This window comes from Mustela erminea, chromosome 4, assembly GCF_009829155.1.
Source record: "Mustela erminea isolate mMusErm1 chromosome 4, mMusErm1.Pri, whole genome shotgun sequence".
NCBI lineage: Eukaryota > Metazoa > Chordata > Mammalia > Carnivora > Mustelidae > Mustela > Mustela erminea.
The window spans coordinates 25,081,853-25,098,241 of NC_045617.1; the positions used below are offsets into that span (position 1 = coordinate 25,081,853).

Genomic DNA, 16,389 nt, shown 5'->3' on the forward strand with positions numbered 1-16,389 from the left:
ACAGACAGAGATCACAAGAAGGTGGAGAGACAGGCAGAGAGAGAGGAGGAGAGCCCGATGCGGGGCTTGATCCCAGGAGTCCAGGATCATGACTCAGCTGAAAGTTGAGGCTTTAACCCACTGAGCCACTAAGGCGCCCCGCTGAGAGAGCTTTTTTCTTTCTCTTTCTCGGGCCATGTGAGGACCCAGGGACAGGATGGCTAGAAACCAGCAGGAGGATTCTTTTTCTTTTCTTTTTTTTTAAATGATTTTATTTATTTGAGAGAGAGAGAGAGAGAGAGAGAGAGAGCATGAGAGGAGAGAGATCAGCGGGAGAAACAGACTCCCTGCTGTGGGACTCGATCCCAGGACTCCAGGATCATGACCTGAGCCGAAGGCAGTCGCTTAACCAACTGGGCCACCCAGGCGCCCCCAGAAGGAGGATTCTTACCAGAACTTGACTATGCTGGCATCTTGGTCTTGAACTTCCAGCCTCCAGAACTGTGAGAAATTAAGGTTTCTATTGTTTCAATCACCTAGTCTATGGTAATACAGCATCTCTGAGCAGATGAAAACTCTGTTTATCTCTCTACAGCAGCAGCATCACAGTCCCTCCGGGATGAAGGCCTTGTTGGCTTAAGGCTGAGTCTGCCACCATGGGCTGTGAGCTCTGTCCGCTTATTCTCTGGGCAGAGCTGTAGGCCGGCGGAGATAGCGCTGTTCTGAATTGTTCTGGGGGATCGGTTTGCTCTGGCTTCCCCCCTTCACAGAGGGATGTGTGAACTCTCTGTCAGGGAGGCCTTCACAGATGAAATTATCCAATTATATGTCTTCATTTGAACAGTGTGAGTAATAGAGACAACGTTAGATAATTTGCAGGCGGGTCAGATGAAACCATATTCTCCCTCCCCTGAAGGCTACACCCTGACTCCAGCATGGAAAACACCGGACAGTTCATCCCTCACAAGCCCTAGGTCCGGGGCCTGCTCTTGGGATCACGTCAGCAGGGCACAGATGAGAAAAGCTGCCTGAGCGCACGCCGGAAATGCCACCTCAGGCCGGGAGGGTCCTGCGGTTCCCTCTCACCACACTTTTTTGGCTTCTAGTCATTTGCCCCCGGGGTTCCAACCCCTGCTTGGTGACCGGGGCCTCCCTCTTCAGCCAGTTCTGGAGCTCCTGCCAGGCTGAGCAGACAAGCCCAGCAAGCTCATTCCTCATGGGGCTCTGCCCCATCCCAGTCCCCACCTGGCACACTGGACTGCATGTATAAGAACGACATTTTGCTTACAATTTTGCTTTAAAAATGACAAAGCTGACTTCACAGATATTGGAACACTGATGTGACCCGAAGAGTGGGCAGAGGACCTGGGGTTTGTGAGGGATGAACTCTGTGTGTTTTCCTGGAGTCAGGGTGTAACCTTTACATGAAGGAGAACATTGTTTCATCTGACCCGCCTGTAGTTGACCTAACATGAAATCTCTATTACTCACACTGTCCAAATGAGGAAATATAATTGGATACACATCAGGATATTATCTTTACTTGTTGCATTTATGAAATCTGGCTTTATGTTGCCTTCTCTTAATTTTCAAAGCTATTTACCGTCTCCTATAAACTATTTTATAATCTTCTATTTAATCTCTCATAATAAAGAAATAGATCAGCCCAAAAAAATGGTTGAAAGATAACATTTTTATCAGTGTGTGGTCCTGGATTTATTTCTGTCTCAGAATTGGGTTCCCTAGCCCTGGTCTCAGTAGAAATTAAGTTCTCTTATCTCTCTCTGGCAGGGAGGGTGCTCCACAGAGTAAACATTCTCATGTGGGAATGTCTGCAGCTTTCCTCTTTTCCCCAGAGAGCTGGAAATAAAGCCGAAATGGTCTGCCCAGTGTCCTCCCTCCTTTCTGAAACCTCCTAAAGAGCAAGGGTTTTTATTCCTTTTTGAATCACTGGGAGAAGGGTTGTACGAATGCATAGAATCAGGAGTTAGAAAGAAGAGAGGAAGGAAGGCAAGGAAAGACACCCTGTGAGGCTGAGTCGGAGAGAGATGCTTGAGAAGAGCCGTTCGGGGCAACATGGGCGGAGAGGGTAGGAGAATTCAGGAACGTTGCTGTGTACCACGTACGGGCCTTCTCTTCATGGTTTCCCAAAAAAGAATTTGAGTCTTTGAAATTCTTTTCTTCCGCTGGGCTGTGTGTCTTTCACCACCATACCACTAACAGACTGAATCATGTGGATCCTGGGTTTATACTGGTCATATATAAGAAATATTCCCACATCTCCTCCAGTTTTAGGACTTTCCGTGACTTTTTTTTTTTTCCTGGAGTAGGCTCCATGCCTAACTTGGGGCTTGAACTCACAACCCTGATGTCAAGACCTGAGCTGAGATCAAGAGGTGGATGCTTAAGTGACTGAGTCACCCAGGGGCCCCAGGGCTTCCCATTACTTTGCTCCCATCAATTCGGAGGCATGATATTATGATCACAGTGTCACGATTTGGCTCTCTTGCGGTAAATCACATTCTTTTGGATGGGTCTACCGTAAGTCTAGACATAATTCATCTCTACTTAATCTGATGAACCTGAGAGGAACTATTTCATTACCATGAATAAGAAGCTTTCTAGCTGGAGTTGATTTCAATAGTGAGAGAGTAGGGAACTTACTCCAAATGTATTGACTTGAATAACATCTATTAGATAAGCTTACAAATATTTCAGATTTTTTTTTTTTTAAGATTTTATTTATTTGTCAGAGACAGAGGGAGAGAGAGCGAGCACAGGCAGACAGAGAGGCAGGCAGAGGCAGAGGGAGAAGCAGGCGCCCTGCCGAGCAAGGAGCCTGATGTGGGACTCGATCCCAGGACCCTGGGATCATGACCTGACCCGAAGGCAGCTGCTTAACCAACTGAGCCACCCAGGCGTCCCACAAATATTTCAGATTTGTCCTATCCTTTCATCTGGAGAATCCTGTGAGGGACCACACCTGTCTTGTAGAAATGTATTCAAAATAATTTCCTAGAGGGAATGGTGATTTTACGGGTGTTCTTTAAAAAAAGAATTTTTTAAAAGTTTTTGTTTATTTTTTGACAGAGAAAGAGACAGTGAGAGGGAACACAAGCAGGGGACCCTGGGACCATGGCCTAAGCTGAAGGCAGATGCTCAATAACTGAGCCACCCAGGTGTCCCTAAAAGAAATTTTTTTTTTTTAAATTAGGGAAATCTCCACTCTCCTAAGCTGTCAGAAAGATATCATGCTGTGTTTCTGTATAATAGAAATGTATTCAGCCATTTTTGTCCCTGTACGCCTTACTAGAGAAGCTGTTTATATTATTTATACGGTTTAAAAATGCATTCTTTTGTTGTTGTTTTTTACAGATTTTATTTATTTATTTGACAGGGAGGGGGAGAGAGAGCGAGCACAAGCAGGGCGAGAAGCAAGTAGAGGGAAATGGAGGCTGAGGGAGAGGGAGAAGCAGACTCCCTGCTGAGTCTGCTCAGCAGCCTGACATGGGGCTCAAACCCAGGACCCCAGGATCATGACCCGAGCTAAGGACAGATGCTTAACCAACTGAGCCACCCAGACACCCCTCAAAAATGCATTGGTGGGTAATGTTTACCAGCTCAGCCTGTCAAGAGTGCTAATAGAGTCCAGAAGATGAGCTGTGCTTTCCCGAACTGCCCATAGCTACAGAGCTGGGACCTTCTCCTCCCATTCTTGTGGCAACAGGTGTGCTCTCAGTGTGGGGGCCACCAACTAACATGTTGTATTCACCTGGTTTTATTTATTTTTTTCCCACTCCTCAGGTGTTTGTCACTCCAGCGAGAGGTTTGTGAAAGACAAGTCTGAAGTGATTAATAAACCAGAGGCTTATGATTGCCATTCATAATTCTTATCATTCATTTTAGACTAGAAAATCGAAATTTGGATGTATTTTCTCATTTTTTTCTCTGCACTATTTTAATCACTTCCCTGATTTTTATCTATACAAGCCCTCATACCCCAGTTCTCTGGCTCTCTCTATTGTCCGAAGCATGTTTCCCTTCCTACGTCCCAGCTCATCTGCTGGACCTTGAAATATGTTGTTTACCAGTCCTACAAATGTCACCTAATCTAAGAGGACTCACCTGATTACCTCGGGTTGGATGGATGAGGTTGTGCTTTCCTCCCTGGATGTTTACATTTGTATTTCCATATGTGGCTTATGTCCCCTTCTGGGTTGTTGGCTCCTGACGGTGGTGTTGGGATGTCAACCACCTCCTCAGTGGGAAGTGCCATCCGGTTAGTCAAGATGGAAGCTGTGAGCTCCTGCCAAGGTCATGGGTGGTGCTGGGGCCTAAAGGACGAAGTCAAGCAAGAGTCCATAGGAAGACTGCAGTCCAAATACCAGGCTGCATGTGGATGAATATGACATTCAGAAGGTCCCAGGCAGGGATCTGAGTCAGGGCCTCAGAACCCAGAGTTTGGAGTTTGGGGGATGAAATTAAAGTGAAAGAAGATTGAGGTCAGGGCTATGATGGAAAAAAAAAAAAATACCTGAGCAACTGTCCGTTTTGTTTTTGTTTTTTGTGGGCTTTTGTGTTGTTGTTGTTGTTGTTGTTGTTGTTGTTGTTGTTGTTTTTATCATAGCTGCTATGTGTTTGAGTCCTTTTGGGGTATAGTGTGTGGGCAGACCTCTCTGAGAGGCAAACAATACAGAATTTGTCAAATAAACGAATTATTAAGCATTTGTAAAGGTGCTTCCTGTTTGAAGAACATGCAGGGTACTTGAGTGTCAGAGGAGCAGGGCCCCCGTGTTACCTAGGATTTGCTTTTCTGAATAGAGGATCTCTATTTCCAAGCAGCTCCATGGGGCATTTTCATTTCTTGCTCCTTTTCCAGCACTCCAATCAACATACAGTTAAAACTTGATCTTCTGTTCCATCCACAGATTCCAAGTACAGTCAGAGCGTCTCTGGGAGGTAATCAACACACCATTCGCGATCCATCCGCGTTTCATCAAAAATGCAGAACCGTTGTGTGTGACAGAGAACGAGGTGTCCAGGGGGCCTCCCTTTGCATGTGCATGAACTGGAGGAGGCCATTTCTGTGTGCTGCTGGCCCTTCATCTAGAGTTGAGCCTCAAGTTGCTGGGGCCGGGGATGGGGGGTGGCGTGGGGGAAGGGCAGCCGGGATGCTATGGGTTAGCAAGGAGAGCCCCTGCAAGTGGGTCAGAACAAGGACAAACAGACCCTGTAGACAAACTGGAAGCTGCATCTTTCTGTCCTCAGCTCCAACCTTGATCCTGCATGTCGCGGACATTCCTTGACGTGGGGCTGCCCTTGCACCTGGCTCAAGACTCTGGGAGACTGATAAAGGAGATCTGGCGGAAGCCTGAGGGCTCCATGCTGCCTCACCATCCCCAGCCAAGCCCACCGTCGGCAGCCATGTTGGTATGCTTGCCGCCACCTTCAGGAAATAAGACGATGGGGTTCACTTCCTCCTTCTAGATCTGATGCAAAGCATTTCTTGTTGCCGACACTAACCCAGACCTATACAGGGAAGGGAATTCTTAGAAACACAGTACCAGCTTAGCTGAGGTCACAGGGTCTAAAAGCCGCTGTGGTCCATTCCTTGCCAACTCAACATTCACATGCCCTTCTCCTCCTCCTCCTCCTCCTCCTCCTCCTCCTCCTCCTCCTCTCCTCCTCCTCCTCCTCCTCCTCCTCTCCTCCTCCTCCTCCTCCTCCTCCTCCCCTTCCTCCTCCTCCTCCTCCTCTTTCTCTTTTCTTCGTCTTCTTTTTTTTTTTTTTTTTAGAAAGAGAGCGATAAAGAGAGCTCATGGGGGATGGGGGGCAGAGGGAGAGAGAGACTCTTAAGCAGGGGGGCCCCAGGCAGGGCTCCAGCTCCCAACCCTCATGACCTGAACTGAAATCAAAGGTCTGGGGCGTAACCCACTGAGCCACCTCAGGTACCTCACACGCCCTTCTTTTACTGCTGGCTGACATCCAGAGCCACACAATAGCAGCACTGTACTCTTAGAATAATTCTTACATTACCTGAAACATACTTCCCTGACCTTCAGGAAGGTTCTAGAGTCCCCATGTCTGCTTTGGGCAATGTCAGTTCTTCTCCTACCTAAGTTATGCGCCCCCATCTCTAGTCTGCAACTTACATGCTGAGGGCTAGAGATTAATTACCAGGAGCACATCTCGTCTGAGAGGATAATTAGCCTCTTTAAACAATCCAACACATTGACCAAAGCTAGACTCAGTAAAAGCTTTCTTTGGACTGGGACCGTGGATGTACTAAAGTAATGACTGTCCCTGAAATCAAGTTGGCAGTTTTGGTTTCTTTTAATGCTGTTGCATTTATCCTGACAGGAGGAAGGCTCCCAGCCAAACCTGAACTGGGATTCTGTAGTCTGGCCTGATGGCATCTGATGAACTTGTGTGCAGCTAACCCCCAAGATGGCTGCTTACCTAGGGGAACTGAGAACTCTGAGGGAGAAGCTTTAATCAGAGCAACCCCCCCACCCCCCCCACCCCACAACAGAGGTTGAGAGAAAAAGAGGAAGGGCAGTGTCTGCCTCGCCCAGCCCCAGGGCTTAGATCTGATCTCCAAAGATAAGGAAACGACATTGAGAACTGGTAGGGGACGCCTGCTTCTGAGAGATACCATCCTGTGGTGGGACCAAGGCGGCAAAGTGTGGCAGACAGCTGGAGACTAGGTAGCTTCTCTCTTTCATAGAGAGCATCCCGAGTCAATGACGTAGATCACAGTCCTGTTTGGCATATCTAAGGTCTGTGGGTTTTGGGGGGTTCCTGGAAGCTGCCTTCTGGGCATTATCTCTGGGAACAGAGATAGCAGAAGGAGAAGCACCAGGCCTTCTTCAGGTCTGAAGGAAGTGAGGGCATCCAGCAGGAGGGAGGGGGGAAACATGTCTGAGATTCGTCTGTGAAATACCTCTCGGGCACTCAACAATAAGTGGGGACAGGGGGTGAGGATGGGGCAGTGAGGGTGATGGGGTAGCACAGGAGCCCTGTGCTGACGGAACAGTTCTGCATCTTGATTGTGGTGGTAGTTACATGAATCTATACGTGATACCATTGCACAGAAACACAGACACACACACACACACAGAGTAGATTTAAAACTGGGAAAATCTGGGAATTGTACCAATGTCAATGTCCTCGTTATTACAAGATGTCACCAGTGAGAGAAACCAAGGGAACACATGACCTTTCTGAACTCTTTTTGCAACTTCCTATGAATCTATAGTTATTTCAAAATAAAAAGCACATTAAAAAAAACAAATAAACAAAACAAAACTGGGGGAAATCCTTGAATGGGAATCTTTAGGTCTGGGCCTGGACAGCACTGTTTTTTGTTTTGTTTTGTTTTTGTTTTTAATTTGCCAGATCATCATAATTGATCCAGGATTGGGAATGATCGCTTTATCTGAAACTGTGAGGGTCTGATTTTGGAATTTTAGTAAGGACATATGGTACCTATAGGACATACAAAGGAATATCTCTAGATGGTTCTGGGGCACCACCCTATATTCAAATACATTAATTTTTTTTTCATCAAAATGTATGAATATTCACGCCAAGTAATATAAACAAGAAGAGCAACAAGAGAAACTGGCAGAGACTGAAGAGAGTGTCCAGTTCTTTCCTCTGTGCAAGGGGTCAGGGGGTGGAGAAGCTGTACGTCTGTCATTTGGACAGAATTGTTCATTGTTCTTATTTGCTCCATAGGTTGTTAGGAGATCTGAGGAAATATGGGAACTAATGAGAGAAACATACAGATTTAGAGAGAGAGATGTTTGTCCACTTGAAAACTGGAAACAATTAGAAGCAATCCAAACATACAAGTGTATGGCCTTTTGCTTCTTTACGTTGGACAAAGCAAAATGGGTCACCAGGAGCATCCAGAAAAACTCAGCCAAGGTTCTCCTTTTTGCCATGTCTGCTCAAACCGGCACAGTCTGACCCGGAAATACAGCATCCGTGTGTGCCGCCAGTGTTCCCGTCATTTAGTTGGACAAGGTGAACTTCCTTGAATGTATCCTCCAATATATTACCTTACCACAGAAACAATGCCAGCTCTATGTACATAGAATAAAAATACCTTAAATGTAAGTGTTTATAGATACATAGATAGATATGAAAATGGTTACATAGATTACATTATAGATTTATAGATGTTTTGTAGAATGTTATACAAGAATGGACGTTGCATTTTTTTTTTTAAAGATTTTATTTATTTATTTGACAGAGAGAAAGATCACAAGTAGGCAGAGAGGCAGACAGAGAGAGAGGAGGAAGCAAGCTACCTGCTGAGCAGAGAGCCTGATGTGGGGCTCGATCCCAGGACCCTGGGATCATGACTTGAGCCGAAGGCAGAGGCTTTAACCCACTGAGCCACCCAGGCGCCCCGGACGTTGCATTTTAAAGCGATAATGAAATAGAAATTTATAAAAATATTTTATTTATTTGACAGACAGAGATCAAAGTAGGCAGAAATGCAGGCAGAGAGAGAGGGGGAAGCAGGCTCCCTGCTGAGCAGAGAGCCCAATGGCGGGCTCAATCCCAGGACGTTGGGATCATGACCTGAGCTGAAGGCAGAGGCTTTAACCCACTGAGCCACCCAGTCACCCCGAAATAGAAAATTTTCATTATGTAATATTCAGTGAAAGTGGGTTTATTTTGATGAGTAATTTTTTAAAAAATTGTATTTATTTATTTGTCAGAGAGAGAAAGAGCACAAGCAGGGGGAGCATCAGGCAGAGGGAGAGGGAGAAGCAGGCTTCCCACTGAGCAGGGAGCCTGACGTACAGCTTTATCCCAGGACCCAGGAATTATGACCTGAGCTGAAGGCAGACACTTCCCCAACTGAGTCCCCCAGGTGCCCCTTGATGAGCAATTTTTAAAAGATGAGACACATCAAAGTGTTAATAGTCAAAAGTACAGACAATTTTTAGTTTCTCTTTTATATTTTATATTTTAAAATGTTCTACAATAAACAGGCTGACTTTTGTCATTAGAAATAAAATAAGCATTGTTAATTTAAAAATACACCAAGTAATGATAGTGTGTCAAAATATGCAGACAGCTAGATTATAGTTGGTTATTTTCTTAAGTTATGTCTTGAGACTATCAAGTGCTTAATTAATAGGTTATAAAAGTTTTGGGGAACACTACTTAACAATGTAAATCTATATTGAGATGATATAATAAAGAAAATAACATGTTAGATTTACTGGTCCTTTAAATGCATATGCTTTTCTTTCAATAACTTTAATAATGTTTATGTGTCGCCCATTGCAACTTAATTTGAAAATTTCCTTCAGTTTCTAGATTTTAAGACAAGCAATCTGTGTCCATTTTAAGTGAGGAAAACCATAAAAGTAACACAGTTTTTCTTGAAGCTAACTACATGCTAGATACTTTACCTTTTCTCTTTTCATTTTTACCCCCTGTAATCCTGCACTATGAAATCGGCATTATTATCACTCATTTTGCAAATAAGGAAACTGAATCCCAGTGACGTTTAGGTCCTACAATTAGGCTGCCTGACTTCAGAGTTAGGACTTGTAACACTGCAATTCTCAAGGAAAGAGGGTTCAATTGCTCTGGCATGGGGAGTAAGACAGAACAGGAAGTTCCACGTGAAGGAGAGCTTTCGACCAAGATCTGTGCTTAAAGGGATGGGGTTGGAAAGCAGGTAGAATTTCCCCATTCAAGAGAAGCTGTCGGAGCAGAGAGGGCCAGTCACACCCCGTGTCAGGCCCCTGGCTTTTGCTTCCAGACCTCTTAAATGACTTGGAGAAAATGAGCTACTTACTCCATTGGGAGAACTGCGTGAGGCAAAACAGAGGCTTTCCAAATCCTTTAGCTTTCTGGGAATGTCACTTTTTCTTTAAGATCATCATCAAAGGACTCCAGCCTCCACTGCAAATTCCAGGGGGAATTAAGCTTCCTGCCAGCCAGGTTCAAAGACTCTCCAGGGCACTAACATTTGCATGGCTCCCCTCTCCCTCCAGTTCCTGCTAAGGTCAAATTCTCCAGTGGCCCAGTGTTGTCCTGCCAGTCATGGCTTCTACCATCTTCCTCCACTGCTTCCTATCGTGCCAGACCTTACTCCCTTATCTTGTTCTCCAAGCAGCTCCTACATCTGTTCGTGCATGCTGTAGTAGGTGGTGTCCGCACATCTGGCTGACTTTCACTGAAGATTGGGAGGTCGCAGAAGGGAAGTGTGGTTCTGTCGAAGCCAGCGCAAGAACACGCCAGCAAGTCTGTGCCAGACACGTTTCTAACAGGTCATCGTAAGTATCAGATCCCTGAAGTCTCTTCCCAGGGAGGCCTCCTCTCTCTTTCACAACTGTTCTCTTTCTTGGAGTTCTCGGGCCTGTAGAGGAGCCGCTCTCCTCTATTTTATTATGCCAAGCAGGTCTTGCTTTTTTCCGTCCAGTTCCTGGAGCCCATCCTACCTAATTACCAGAAGGGAGATGCCTGAAGCCATTCTCCTCTCCATTTTGGCCTGTGTGATCATGGGTGAATTATGGAGCCATTCTGAGCCCGTGAGGATAGTAACTGCGTTTCACATCCAGGATTACCGTGGTGATTCGGTGAACACGGTCACTTAGCACAGGGCTTAGAGCTCAGCACCTGCTCATTAGTATTATTTCTTTGACTTCGTAATTTCTGGGCACATTCAGCCTTGTTTCTTCTCCTGCTAGGTAATGGGTCCCCACTGGGCACCCCCTCTTGACCCGAGAGAGATGTGGACTGTGCACTGGAACTTTTACCTCTACTGGGACGGGTCCTCTCTTACTGTGGATGACAGGGGAGGATCTCGGGGCTCTGAAACCAGCCAGGTGTGCCCTTGCCTGGGATGAATGGGGAGACCGGAAGCCATCGCTGTTGCAGACTGTGGGTCAAGTGTTTGAACTGGACGATGTCCCCGCAGGAGATCACAGATGGTCACATGGCCCTGGAAACTTGGAGACGGGATGGGTGAGGGCAGCTCCAATGTGCGACTTGTGGTTTCCTCGGGGAAAGGTTGGGAGTGGGTGGGACAGCGGGGAATGGCAATGAGGGCAGAGAAAAGAATTTTGACAGTAAAATAGAAAGTGAAGGTAACATGGAGGAGTGTTACGGATGCCATTTGGTGCTTACGATGAAAGACACACAGATCTTTCTATGAGCAAGAACGGACGGAGGAAAAGGAGAAGCTCAGTAGCGTGGCAGAGAGGACGTGAGGCTGATGTACCCGAGGCGGGATAAAGGGCAGGGCAACCTGTGGAGGGTTCCTCTGAGTTCAGCCTCCACGTTGGTATTTATTTATTTTACAGAGAGAGAGAGAACACAGCAGGGGGAGTGGGAGAGGAAGAAGCAGACTTCCCATGGAGCAGGGAGCCCAGTGCAGGGCTCGATCCCAGGACCCTGGGATGATGACCTGAGCCGACTCAGGTGGCCCTGGTATGTCCCCTTGAAGTCTGGCACTCTCCTGGGGTCCCACTCACCCCCAGCCCTGTCACCGGGGTGTGGCACCCTCTCCTAGGGCCCCTTCCTCTTGATTGCCTCTTCCAGGGCAGGAGAGTGGTCAGGCTGCCCTGTTCCTGCCCATCTGCTCCACTGGCAACTGTACAGTCTGAGCACCGGTTATCCATGTCCAACGACGGTTTCCTAGCATGCCTGGCCCGGAGGGCCTGCCTGGGCTGGCGTGGGAAGAAGGGGCTCTCACAGGCCCCTTCTATGCTCCAGCAGGAGATGGAGCTGGCTTTATCTCTAGCTGATGCACAGCTGATCCCCTGAAGCAGTACAGTTCCAGGTGTGGGGGCCCTGTGACAGAATGTCCCTCAGAAAGCTCCCTAGTGTGTGCTGCCTCGTGAAGTTGCACACCTAGGAGTAAGCAACAGAAGGAAGCCGGTGGGGAGACACTTCCTCCATTCTTAGCTGCCTCTCAGGCCTAAATCTGCAGGTCAGATGTGGGGCAGTTCCTGCGGAAGAAGCAGGCTCTGGGCATCAGTAGAAACATCGAGAGAAGCAGCTCTGGCAGCAGATGGGGCCATGGCTGGGATGGTAAGGTGGGCACAGCCTCTGAGCCACTTCTGAGCCCATCCTGGATGCTGTAGGATATGGGGTGGGACTTGGCTTTCAGGAATGGTGTCTGTGGGTGATCAACCAGATATTATATGCTTTTTGTTGTTGTCATTGTTGCTGGGGATCACGTTTGTCTGGCTTTTACACCTTGAGGCTAAAGGAACCTAGGTGAACACATGATTCTGAAATAAAAGTTGATTCATCTTTCCAGGTCAAAAAGTTACAAGTGTCAAAACTCTCAGACAAAATCTACCAGTGACGCCATGACCGCAGGCCTCTATTGAAATTCCTCTTTGCAAGTCAAGAGGTGGGTATTGTTTTTTTCCAGCAGTGGAAATACAAATGATCCTGTCTGGAAACCTTGGCTGTTTTTCTGATAACTAATTTGTTTGCTGATAAATGATTGCCCAGGAGCTGTGGTGGAGACCCAGAAATCAAACTGCAAAAATGATTACGTTTCCTCTGTGCAGACTTGCACTAAGTGGTTAGGGTGTGGCCAAGATTGAGGGTGGGCCACAGGCTTTTTCCATGAGAGTTCATAGGGTGATAAAAGAAAGAAGACAGGAAAAAAGCAACATGAACACATTTAACTGTAATGGACAGGACCTGTGTTATTCACACAAGCCATGGTACGATTAGGACAGGGTCAGAGCTGCAGAGGAAGGCTTCTTGAAGGAGGAGTTCCAGCTGCAGTTTGGAGAAGAGAACCCAGGGTCTGGCAGGGAGAAAGGAGGAGAACAGGCTGACATTGAAACTGTTCTCATGGTATTTTTCATGGTGCTCGTGTCCTTGTTGGGTTGACCCAGAGCAACCATAGTGCAAGCGGGATAAGGATATTTGATTTAAGAAACGAAAAAAGATCTTCCAAAACTAGGTCAGAAGTTCTGCTCAAGTCAGGGTCAGAATCAGGGTTTGGAGGGCACCTGGGTGGCTCAGTGGGTTAAGCCTCTGCCTTCAGCTCAGGTCATGATCTCAGGGTCCTGGGATCAAGCTCCACATTGGGCTCTCTGCTCAGCAGGGAGCCTGCTTCCCCCTCTCTCTCTGCCTGCCTCTCTGCCTACTTGTGATCTCTCACCCTGTGTCAAATAAATAAATAAAATCTTAAAAAAAAAAAAGAAAGAATCAGGGTTTGGAGATGTTTGGAAAATTGTTCAGTTTTTTTCCCAGGCCTTGATGCTTCAGGGGTTGGAAATTCCACACGAATATTTGCTTTCTCTGTACAAGCAAATGATAGATTTCGCAGACAAATAATTCGATGGTGCTGGCCCTTCACTTTTCAGATGGAGAGGCTCTTGTATTGCTTGTGTGGGCAATGAGGAGCCACTGGAGGCTGGAAAAAGAACAGTCAGATCATCCTGTTTGTATTTTAGAAAGAGGATTCTGTCAAAGGCAATTTGGAAACACTTCAAACTCTGCTGTTATTATGGTCGGGCATTAATTTTGAACTTTCTCTTCCTGATACTCTTTCCTCACCCTCTCACTCACCTTTCCTCTCCTTGCTGCTTTGAGCAGGTTAGTGTGTGCTCATGGCCTCAGTGAAGGACACTCAACAGAGAACAGAGATATAAAGGTCTATTGTGCTGGCTTTTGAGTTTCTTGAGTCTAAGCCCTGAGAGTCAAGAAAGGACCCCGATATATACCAGAGATTTGGGAATACACAGTGTTTTATTTGAAGGTCCTTGTCCCCAAACCCCGTGTTTCTCTGGTGGGGGAGGTGGCTTAGAGGATAAGTACAACCGTGTACTCGTTAAGGGATTCTTGCAGGTGGGATTTTGTGTCCCAGGTGCATGGCAATGGAACCCATTGATGGAATCAGTGAGAAGGGAGAAAGGGGGACCTGTTTCCTACTTCTAGGGTAGAGTCCCAGGAAGGTGGCAAGATGGTAGAGAAGTGGATTTGGGGTATGCCTAAGCGGGCAGGGCTGTAGAGAAAGCCACCCAGAATTCTCCAGGTCACAGCATGGATTGGGAGCCACAGAGCAACTTCCATGCTGCCAAGAGGGAAAGAAAAGAGTGGCTGGCTTTTAATGGGCTTCGTGGGTGGAAGCAAGAGCCAGCTCAGCTGCCCTGGGCATGGACAATGGTGCCTCAGCAGATGCCAATGTGGACACAGGACAGAAGGCCCTCATAGAATGCTAAGTGAACATCAGACAACAAAAGCCATATACCACATGAGCTCATTTACAGGTGGAACTAAAAACGAACATAATGGCTAATTTCATAGATACAGAGACTAGATTGGTGGTTGCCAGAGGTGTGTGTATGGGGCGTGGTGGCTGGAATAGGGGAAGGTGGTCCAGACCTCCAATTATAAAATAAAGAGGTCACGGGGATGTAATGTACAGTTTGACAGCTGTAGTTAATCATACTGCATTGCATATTTGAAAGTTGCTGAAAGGATGGATCTTCAAAGTTCTTATCATGGGATGTCTGGGTGGCTCAGTCGCGTAAGCATCTGACTCTTGATTTCGGCTCAGGTCATGATCTCAGGGTTGTGAGATGGAGTCCCATGTTGGGCTCTGGGCTCAGCGTGGAGTCTGAAGGAGATTCTCTGCCTCTCCCTCTACCCCTTCCCTGCCCACGTTCTTGCTCTCAAATAAATAAATAAATAAATAAATAAATAAATAAATTCTTTTTAAAAAGTTCTCATCACAAGAAAATAATCCTGTAACTATGTGTGTTGACGGAGGTTAACTAGATTAATTGTGATCGTTTCACAATGCACATGATCATTACATCGCACATGTGAAACTAATATAATGTCGTATGTCAATTATACCTTAAAAAAAAAAGGAAAGAAAGATAAAAGAAAAGACTAGAGGCCTTCAAATGCACACACACACACACACACACCCCACTTAGTGCACTAGAACAAAGCTAAAACCCTGAACTGATTGAGATAAGGTTTTGACGTCTCTGGTGAAATGGAGGCTGAAATAGAAATTGAATGTGTTATAGAAAAATAAAGAAAAATGTACGATCTATAGACTAAGATCTGTACCTACTATTATGTATTGTTACATGATAAAGATTTTTTTCCCAGTGAATTTACCTGGAATTCTAATTGATTTCCTAGAGGATTTTGGATAGAACCCTGGGATTATTTTTTCTAAGTAGGCTCCATGGCAAGCAGGGAGCCCAACATGGGGCTTGAACTAATGACCTTGAGATTAAGACCTGAACTGAGATCAAGAGTGGAACACTTAACCAGTGGTGCCACCCAGACACTCCAGAACTCTGGGATTTTTCCTCAACCCAGGGGCTGCTGCTCATAGTACCATCCTAGGTGTACCCAGTTAAGGAACATTCGGGAACCCTGGGAGTCTGGCTGGTATGCTGTATTTGTGGCTATTTAGTTTTTAGTACTTTAGCATGAGTAGTGTAATGTGTGTGTGAAGAAGTTAATCCTAATTTTCTCTCTTCAGGGTGGTTTATTTCATGGGTGAAACAAATAAACTCCTTTTAGTCTCAACAATTTGATTGCTTTATTTGCAAAAAGTATTGGAAACAATTCTTGATTTGGTAGAACCTGCAGATTTCTTGGTATGTGTTTGGTTAGGAGTAATGTAATAGGACAAACTGTCTTATATGAATAAAGAATAAAAATCAGCCAGCCTGATAATTATGCCGTCAGTGTAGGGCTGAGGGTTAGATCCTACATGTGTGATGTCTCAATGGATAAAACCACGCCCCCCTCTCTCCCCACCATCTAATCATAGGAACCCAGTTTCTGTGTTGCTTCAGAAAGCCTCCAACATTTGAGGCTGGGGTGAGAGTGCAAATTGAGACTTGCACACCATGTATCTAAATATTTAAAAGCTGTAAATCCAGCTAAAAAACAGAATTCTTGGACCCCTCAGAGTTCTATCTGCTCCCTGGAGTTCCCTTTCTCTGCCCACCCCCAGCTCTTTCTCACACATAAAGACAATCCAGCCCGTAAGTTCAATTCTCTATGAGGAGCTGTCCCCGTGGGCCTAGGGGTGAGCACAGCTGTGGAACATTCCATCCTCACTACCCAAGAAGATGCTTGTGCAGGATCTGGAGATGGGCTCAGGACCCTTGGGCAGGGAATTCTGGGAGCCTGGGTATCAAAGAAAGGTCTGGAAGGTGAGGTAAGGGCTTTAAGTGGACACATATCCTAATCCCCGTGACTCATTACTCTATGGGAGAAAGGGTACCCCCAAGGAGGGCTGAATAGGTACACCTTAAGGACAGCATAGGGCCCAAGACAGCAGCTCCTCTTTTCTGGGTATTTCTGGGTGTACACAGCCTTCACCTGTGTACAACCCTGGCAGGTTACTATTTTCTTTCTCCTTTTTTC

At 46.2% G+C, this 16,389-nt stretch overlaps 1 long non-coding RNA gene across 5 annotated transcripts in view; it reads left to right on the forward strand.

Annotated features, from left to right (window-relative positions):
- The window catches only part of LOC116588165, a 67,837-nt gene that overhangs the window by 26,884 nt on the left and 24,564 nt on the right, over positions 1–16,389 (forward strand). For 3 of the 5 annotated variants that reach the window (XR_004284820.1, XR_004284818.1, XR_004284822.1), the window contains exons 2-5: positions 4,908–5,013; positions 5,248–5,409; positions 10,130–10,289; positions 12,281–12,376. This is a non-coding gene — a long non-coding RNA (uncharacterized LOC116588165). Of the gene's footprint in view, positions 1–4,907; positions 5,091–5,247; positions 5,410–10,129; positions 10,290–12,280; positions 12,377–16,389 lie in introns of those variants that run through there. The other 2 variants (XR_004284819.1, XR_004284821.1) reach the window with 2 other exon arrangements.